Genomic DNA, 9,258 nt, shown 5'->3' with positions numbered 1-9,258 from the left:
CCTGGTTCTCAACTTAACAGGTAAGATTCATGCTTGAAAAAAAGAGAAAAAAAAAGGAACTGCTTCCAATAGAAGGTTAACAGCAGAACTTACAAGAGTAGAGAATACCTGAATATATTTTAAAGTAGGTTTGAATTAAACATACAGTATTTTTGTAAGAGACTTAAAAGTACATACCAATTTAAAACACAAGACTTATTACTTTGCTAGTCTAGAATGAGACATAATGGGCAGACAATTATAACAGTTAACAGTAAACATAGGTGCATTTAAGTTACATGTATGAACACACATACACACAGTGAACAGGAATTGGGCAAAGTGTATGTTTTTGGTGGGCCCTACCAAAGGCATGCCACTGTGCAAAACACACATGCAACAGAGTCAGCACCACGGGACCAGGCAGGGATACCTCAGTAAAGATAGTGTGACTTGGTTCTTCTAACAGGGGAGCAGGCTGCTTGTTGTCCCAACTGCCTGACTAGCTTACACCCAGATTAATCACACAGAAACTATATTCATTTAAACACTGCCTGGCCCATTAGTTCTAACTTTTTATTGGCTAATTCTTACATCTTAATTTAACCCATTTCTATTAATTTGTGTATTGCCATATGACTATGACTTACCGGCAAGATTCTAACCAGTATCTGTCTCAGGAGGGAGATTCATGGCGTCTGCCACTGACCTTCCCAGCATTCATTTCTGTCTATTCTGCCTACCTAAGTTCTGTCCTATCAACTAGGCCAAGGCAGTTTCTTCATTCATTATCCAATGAAAGCAACACACAAGTAGAAGGAACTCCTACACTACCTGGTCCCAGTTAAGATGGTGGTGAAGTCAAAATGTCAGTGGTCACATGCTGTATGGAGAAGCCACATATTTTTTGAGCCATGGGAGTTATAAATATAATAACAAGAGAGACCTATAGGTGTGATCCATCCTGCGGCCACGCTGCCACGCCACAAGCCACGATGGGGAATAAAGGCTGAAGTTGAAAACAGCCACCTCACGGATCCAACTAATCTTGTCGGTTTCTTGCGGGACCAGTAGTAGTGGTGGCAGGGATAGAACAGAAGGAATGCGAGTGAGAGGAAAAGAGCATTTTTTTAGATGGTGGGGAAGGGGCTGCCCAGCAAAAGGGAAGCCAGAGCTGGCAGGACACCAGCAGAGCATTTAGAGGTGGGCGGCTGAGAGCTTGAAGCAAAGCAGCAGAGTGTTTACAGGCAGGTGGCTGATAGTTCAAGGATTTATATTTCATAGCTGAAAATGTGAAAACCCATGAAACCAACAAACAAACACCGCAAGGCCTGTAGAAGAATGTCTTCTCTCTACAGTCATGGTGTTAATGAAGCTGATTAGCCCCGGTCAAGGCAACTGGGAGGCCAGAGGCTAGAGAACAACAACACCACAATGCCTATAGGAAAACATCTTTTCTCTACAGGCAGGGTGTTGATGAAGCCTGGCTGACCCCATTGAAATTTCCTGGCGCAAGTGAGAACAAAGCATGAAGCATACAACAAACCCACTTATGAGTTTATTAGAGGAGACACGTGAACATGCCTGGTGAAGTCGGTGAGCAGAAAGAGAGCTGAAGATGGCGCATCCAGATTTTAAAGGCTGCCTAACGCATGCACACAGGGGGTTGACGTAGCTATATCATGTGCAGATGATGGAGCTCACACATGTGCACAAGGGCTTACTTGGCTGCGTCATATGTAGGTGATGCAACCCATGCTGCACATAGGTCATGCAGGACTGTTGAAATTAGGAGCAGCAGGGCTGCGTCGCCGGCACCCGGCCACCCGCATGGCTAGCTTATGCCCAGAAATAATTACACGGAAACTGTATTCTTTCAAACACTGCCTGGCCCGGCTAGTTCCAGTTTCTTATTGGTTAGCTCTTACATATTGTTCTAACCCATTTCTAATATTCTGTGTAGCCCACTAGCTGGCTTACCAGGGAGGATCTTAACCTGCGTCTGTCTGGAGCGGGAGAATCATGGCGACTCCTCTACTAAGCTTCTTTCTCCCAGAATTCTCTTCTGTTTTCTCCACCCACCTAAGGGTGGGCCTATCAAGGGGCCTAGGCAGTTTCTTTATTAATAAGAAATCACTCCCACATCATTAATGCGCAGATGATGGAGCTCACACATGTGCACAAGGGCTTACTTGGCTGCATCATATGTAGGTGATGCAACCCATGCTGCACATAGGTCATGCAGGACCTTTTAAGGTCCCCGGGGCTGCTAAGTATTTTGCCTGAGTGATTATCTGCAAATGCATGGCCCTGATACATGGAAGTGCTCACCACCACTGTGTGACTGGAATCATAGCAGGTGAACCCTAAGAAAAACATACATAGATCCACCTAGAAAGGGGGAATAGACAAGATAGCCTGATAAAATTGAGAGCATGAGGTGGGGGAGAAGGGAGGGCAAGGAGAAGACAAGAGGCAAAGGAAAAGAAGGAGGAGAACTTGAGGGAATGAGATAGTCGAGATGGAGGAAGGACAAAGATGAAAACAAAGGAAAGATATAATGTGATTGAGGGAGCCATATGAAGTTAGCAAGAAACCTGGCACTAGAGAAATTCTCAGGAATCCACAAGGATGACCCCAGCTAAGACCCTAAGTAATAGAGGAGAGGGGCCTGAACTGGCCTTATCCTGTAGTTAGACTGATGAATATCTTAAATATCACCATACAACCTTCATCCAGCAACTGATGGAAACAGAGGGAGAGATCCACAGCAGAGCACTGGACTGAGCTCCCAACGTCCAGTTGAAGAGTAAGAGGAGTGAGAGGACAAGACCATGATGGGTTCACCCACTGAAATAGTTTATCTGAGCTAATGGGAGCTCACCAACTCCAGTCAGACATAAAAGGAAACAGCATATGTTCCTCTGAATGTGGTTGACAGCTTGTATGGCTGAGGCAGACTGAGGGGCCACTGGCAGTGGCACCCGAATTTATCCCTACTGCTTGTCTTGGTTTTTTTGGAACCTGTTCTCCTTGGTTGGATACCCTGCTCAGCTTAGATATAGCAGGGAGGGCCTTGCACCTTCCCTAAAGCAATTTCCTTACCCTTTCTGAGGAGTGGATGGGAAGTGGAGCGGGGAGATAAGTAGAGGGAGTGGGAGGAGGGGAAGTAGTGGCAACTGGGATTGGTATGTAAAATGAAACAAGATAGTTTGTTTTCTTTTTAAAATAAAAAATATTAAAGCTCATTAATGCATCACTATTGAGCATAAAACAAAATGTCAAAACTATGATCAGTGTGCTATGATGTTCTCATTTATTTAGGGTAAATGTGAAAGAAGTAAAAAATTAATAAAAAAAGAAAGAGAAACAGGAGAAAGAAGATAAAGTAATTGAAAGAAAAGCAGGTTTCAAAAAAAATCTTATATAATCTACTTTTGTTTATATGGGTTAAGAAAGAAAATGTAAGAATAGAAAGAAAAAGAAAATTAAATAAATATTACAGAAATTGAATAAACAGAAGTAGAGTAATTTGTGCAGGGTAAGGAAAAATATCTATTATTTTCATATAATATTACAAAACACTCCCAACAGTGTAGAAATAAATAAAGGTGGCAAAAGTACTGGCGTAGCTTCTTTGTGCGCCATGGAAACTTGGAAACTTTAGATCACTAGCTATGTGCAGAGCATGGGGTAATGGTGGTGAGTTGAACTTGTGGGCTCATCTATTCGATGGTTTATCCCATTGCTAATTATTTTGTACAAATGTCCTCTGTCTGCCAGAACCCTCTCCATTATAGTATCATTCTCTTTTGTGAACAAGAAAGGTACACTTGATGGACACCACTATCTTTCAACGTGAGCTAAACAGGTCTCGACACATCTGGGGCTTTCCCCAGAGTCTGTTAAACAGCTGTGTGCTGAGTGACAGGGACTTTTCCTGGGAAGATATTGTGTGCACACATGCACGCATATGTGTACAAATCGCTTTACCCCAGAAAAGTAGAAAGGGACCCCATAGCAGACCAAATGATTATGCCACGCTCCAATGTAGTGAATGAGTTTACCTTGCTTGCTAAAAGGAGTTTGGATGAGGGGTTACTTACAGAAGCAAAGATGGCAAATAAATAAATAATACAAAGTAGTTGTATCTCTGAAAATGCTCACCCCGTGGTGGATGAAGGCTTTGGAAAGCAACATCCCTGGAGAGACCTGCACAGCCTTCAGGGAATGTTGTACCTTTGGGAACTCTGCTCTCAGAGCTTGTCTCCTAGGAGTCTCCTCTTCCAGGAACTGTGACTGATTCTATAAAACAGGGGAGGGGCCTCTGAGAATCAGTTCTAAGTTGTTGCCCCCCCCACCAGATCTGTGTGTGACGTATTGTTTGTTTCCTGAATCTCATGAGCTTCCTCATAGACCTCAGAGGGACCATTTCAGTGTGAATGACTGTGGAATTCACCATAACCTGGAGTGAACACTATCGGAATTGCTGGTGTCACCCAACATATGGGGAAGGGAAGCAATCAGAGCAGGTGAATCTTCATAGGTGCAGGTCTGGCTTTGTTCTCCGCATACTCTCTAAGTAGTGAATGCCCTTTTGATGCGGTGTGGCTGTGGGACGTTCACGGGTCTCAGACTCTACAGCAAGGAAAGGCAAGTAGGTGGTGTGAGAAGTCAGACAATATGCTGACCTCAGATGACTGTCAAATTCCAAAGATGTTTGCAGTTGTTGAAGTCACCTCTGGAAAGGGAAGCAAAGCCTGTGAGGGACTTGACTTTTCAGCCTCTTACCTTCCAGCCTTCCGATTCCACTATGCCCTGCACTTAAGAGTGTCTCTGACCCTGAGGCTATAAAAGGTGATAATCAGGTTCCCTGAATTGTGTTATGTTTCCTGAATTCCCTGTTCTGGAATACCCTATGGGGCTCCCCAGGGTAGCTCAATTTTAAACAACAGAGTTCCTCTCAAGACAAAAGACCTAGATCCCTGACATGGAGTGACAGAATGGGATACCTTTCCTCTGCTCCCATCCACTAGAGGACTCCTTGTCTCCCTCAAACCTGGGACTAGATTTGAGGCACATGAGAGCTGTGGAGTTAATGAACAACAGAACTTCCAATCTTACCTTTCCTGTGTGTCCCCTATTAAGCATTAGAATGACTTTGCCTACATAATTGAGGATCTCATTGTCAAGAACATTTTAACTTTGTGTGCCTTTTGAAGTGTTTGCAAGTTATTTTTGAAATATCTCAATTAAAAAGAAACTTTGAAACTCCACTTACTTTACCTATCACTAGTGTGTGGCTTAGTGTATTTGTGTGTGATTTGAAATATCATGTGCAATTGCTTTAGCAGACATGGGTATTATAAATTTCATTTGGATATTATGACTTATGCTTGAATTTTTTGGTTTTCTTTTTCTGAGAAGTTTCCATTGTTTGCTGTTTTCAAATTTAGGTTCCAGACTAATTTCCGTCTTGTATGCTTAAAATAGCTTTGCAGTGTCTAAATGACTGTTATTAACAAAAGGGTGTGTTTCTCCACCTTATGAGAGGACAGAAAATTGGAACAAATTAGATTTGTTTGGCGTGCTTTAAAGCTTAATTAACTAAAAATAAGTGTAAGAGTCCATTGGATTCCTTAATTTAAGACAAATAAACCAAACCTGATAAATCAAAAATCGCTTGAGACTCATTCTAATTTCCTACTTCTCAGCAGATTGTAAAACCTGACAAAGCACATATACCTAAGAGCTCAGTCAAGTGTACATAATGTGCATTGCTTGAGCAAACATAGGATATATGATTCATATTATGATGCAGAATTTGAAATATACAGATGCAGGTATTGTGAGAGGACAGTCTAGTAAAGGATGCTTGTGTGACTTGGGGTGGTGTCTTAGATGGAAGATGGAGGGTTGGGGGTTGGCATTTGAACATGTGGTCTCAGAGAAGATGGTCCTGGCATGGGGAACAGAATCTCTAAAGTTTAGAGTTTGGAGACAATGGAGTTAATTCAGAAGTAGAAATAAAACTTAAGCAAGGTGCGAGGTAAGACAGGGCTTGGTTTTAAACATGAGGAGGGATATAAGGAACCAGATTATTTTAGGTGCTCAGTTCATTTTCCTAAGAACAGTCTAATAATATTAGAGAATTATAAAAAGAGAGTTCATAACATTTGGTGTAGCTGTAAGAAATCTTGATCTCATACGATGTGCCTTGCAATGTCCAAGTCATTTCTTAATTTTTCTTAGTTAAGAACTATTGTTGTTCAAGAACTATTAGTAAGATTTATGTGAAGACCAAATAACTAATTGCTGGGGATGGTAGATGACTTACTTGAATCAGGATTTGTGCATAGGAGTCACTGAGGTTGATGATTTATAAGAAAAAAAAAATAGTTTACTCTCACTTCCTTGGGCAAAAACACCCAGAATTCTAGACTGGATTACCAACATCCATGATCCTTGTGGGGGCTGCTGATACACTTGACTGCACTTGGACCAACACTAGATCCCTACCATATGATGCTTATTTTGTGACCAGTGGTTCCCGGGGAAAATATAGAATATTCGTAGTCTGAATTTTTTTCCCCAACCAAATTTCCCCATGCTGGATACAAGGATAGTCATGTAAGGGAGCGATGAAAGTGTGATTGGAGCCTTAGCAAATACTGATCATGAATAATGCAAGGATACCCAAGTTTTATAAATGTTTCATCTAATGATCCTTAGAGTACTGGCATTAGAAATGTTGAGCTTTATGACAGTAGAACTCATCAAAAATACTGAACAAAATGAGAAGGATGTTAAGCAGCAGGCAGTGGGTAGGGCTGGGATGGGAAATATGGATGCTCAAAGACAGCCGAGGTTCATATAAGCTGTGTATACACTGAACTGAAACCACCAAACTTACACACTTAAGAGTCTAGACATTTCACTCAATCTGTTTACCATGAGGGAACCAAGTCATTCAGCAAACAGACAAACGCTGTGGCATAATGCTCTTTTTTTTCCCTATTTCTTGATTCTCTTATGTCCAGGCCAGTGTTCTGACACTCTCTGTTTCTTTGTGACTAGTAAGAGAAGCCCTCAGACACATAGCAGTAATAAAGACAGCCCTTATCCATGCTACGTAAATCTGAAAACATTTTACAGTTTGATGATGGAAATGGATCCACTTCTGTTTCTTTGGGGCACAGAAGGTAGAAATGCATATCAAAAATTTAAAACTAGAAGAGGAGAAGGAAGGAAAGAAGGAAGGGAGGAAGGAAGGAAGGAAGGAAGGAAGGAAGGAAGGAAGGAAGGAAGGAAGGAAGGAAAAAAGAGTAGCACACAGCATTTTTTTCTCACTGATCCCCCTGGACCAGTTTTTCTCTGCCCATCTATTCCCAAAATAACCATTCTGAGGCTTATTATCCATTGTAATTATTTGGTCAATGTCTTAGGCCTCTTACTGGCCAGCTCTAACTATTAAATTAACGAATTTTTATTAATCTGTGTATTGTCGTGAGCCTGTGACTTACCAGTGTGGCATGTCACTCCTTCAGCGACTATATGGTGCCCCCTTGACTCTGCCTACTTTATCTCTGTTCAGATTTCCCACCTGGCTTTTCTCTGCTAAGCCATTGGCTGAAACAATTTTATTCATCAACGAGTAAAAGCATCACATATACAGAAGGACATCCTACATCGTCAAGTGCCCCATGCATAAGCAAGAAGAAAGGAAGGAAAGAGGGAGAGAGGAAGGAAGGAAGGAAGGAAGGAAGGAAGGAAGGAAGGAAGGAAGGAAGGAAGGAAGGAAGAAAGAGAAAGAAAGAAAGAAAGAAAGAAAGAAAGAAAGAAAGAAAGAAAGAAAGAAAGAAAGAAAGAAAGGTTTCTAAAGTCAGTTATGCCATAGAGTCCCTCCTGGGGTGCCCAGTGGAGGGTTAATAGCAATATATCTCAAAGCATGACCTGAGCTGCTGCAGGAAAATGCATTCCACGTGAAGATAAAGGCAAATTGTGTGATTTATATTCAATTTAATGGTTTAAAGGTCAATGCTTTGTTCCAATGAGTGACTTTTAAAAAGCTTCACTCTGTCACATGTTTACTGAAGAATAAGACCTAAGGATACTTTATCTACATTAGAATCCACAAACATGTAAGGTAATTTTACATATAAAATAACTATGAAATTACTAAATTGTTGGAGACCTTTAGTCCCATATATTAAAAATAAGTATTTTAAAATACTTTTGTTTACTTTTACCATCAGAAGAAAATGAAAATTATTTTCACTGACAATGCCCAAACTGTGCTAAGACAGCAGACGACAACACATGGAATGAACGCTTAGCCCTTAAATGTACTCCTGGTCCTTCATTTTGAAGTGCATAAGCGTAGCGACCTTGCAAGTAATCACAATCAATAACACCGCAAGATGAAAGAACATTCATTTACTGTCATTCTCATTATTGCTAAAGAACTTAAACCTGCTTTCATGGAACACAATTTATATCTACAAATTAAATTGATAATGGGTATAATCAGACATAAGAATGAGAAAGGATGCTGAGGATTTGAATGCTAAAGTCATGAGTTAAACAACCTTACAGATTGGTTGATTGACACTAACACATAGACACAGAGCTTTGAAAACAGAGAGAACCGAACTTTAACACTGTGTATAAATGTTATTGCTGTAGCACCATTCAAATGAGGAGCAAACATGGTCTTTGTGACTCAGAAGAAATGCATGAGTGACCACACAAACACAAGCAAAACAGGACATAATCCTCCAACAAAGCCACTGAAATGGAAACTGAATGACACATCGGCTAATGAAACAGACTTTCCAAACAGGAAATTTAAATATCAGAAGACCCAGCAATCACTGTACAGCATATATAAAAAAAAAGAAAGAAAATCTCTATTTTGGAGACATGTCTGCATTCCTATGTTCATTGCAGCATTGTTCATAATAGCAGAGATTTGAAGAATTCAAGTGCTCACTAGGATACGGAAACTATGGTATTTACAGGATGGCGTGCTACCCAGCCATCAGAAGGAATGAAATATTGTCATATCCAATAATATGGCTAGAACATGAGGTTCTAATGTTTAGTGAACAAGGTAGGTACAAAATGTGATGTGGGAGTGTCATATATCAATCTGTTGATTTCATTGGTTAAGTTATAATAAACCAGCTGCTTGGCCTCATGGCTTGGAACATAGATGGGAGGAGTAAACAGAATAGAATTCTGGGCGGAAGAGGAAGTGAGGTCAGACTCTGCTCTGCT

This window comes from Alexandromys fortis, unplaced genomic scaffold (assembly GCF_014885135.2).
Source record: "Alexandromys fortis isolate MF-2015 unplaced genomic scaffold, M_Fortis_MF-2015_v1.1 scaffold_125, whole genome shotgun sequence".
Lineage (NCBI taxonomy): Eukaryota > Metazoa > Chordata > Mammalia > Rodentia > Cricetidae > Alexandromys > Alexandromys fortis.
The sequence above is the reverse complement of the archived record's forward strand: the minus strand, read 5'-3'. Positions refer to the sequence as shown.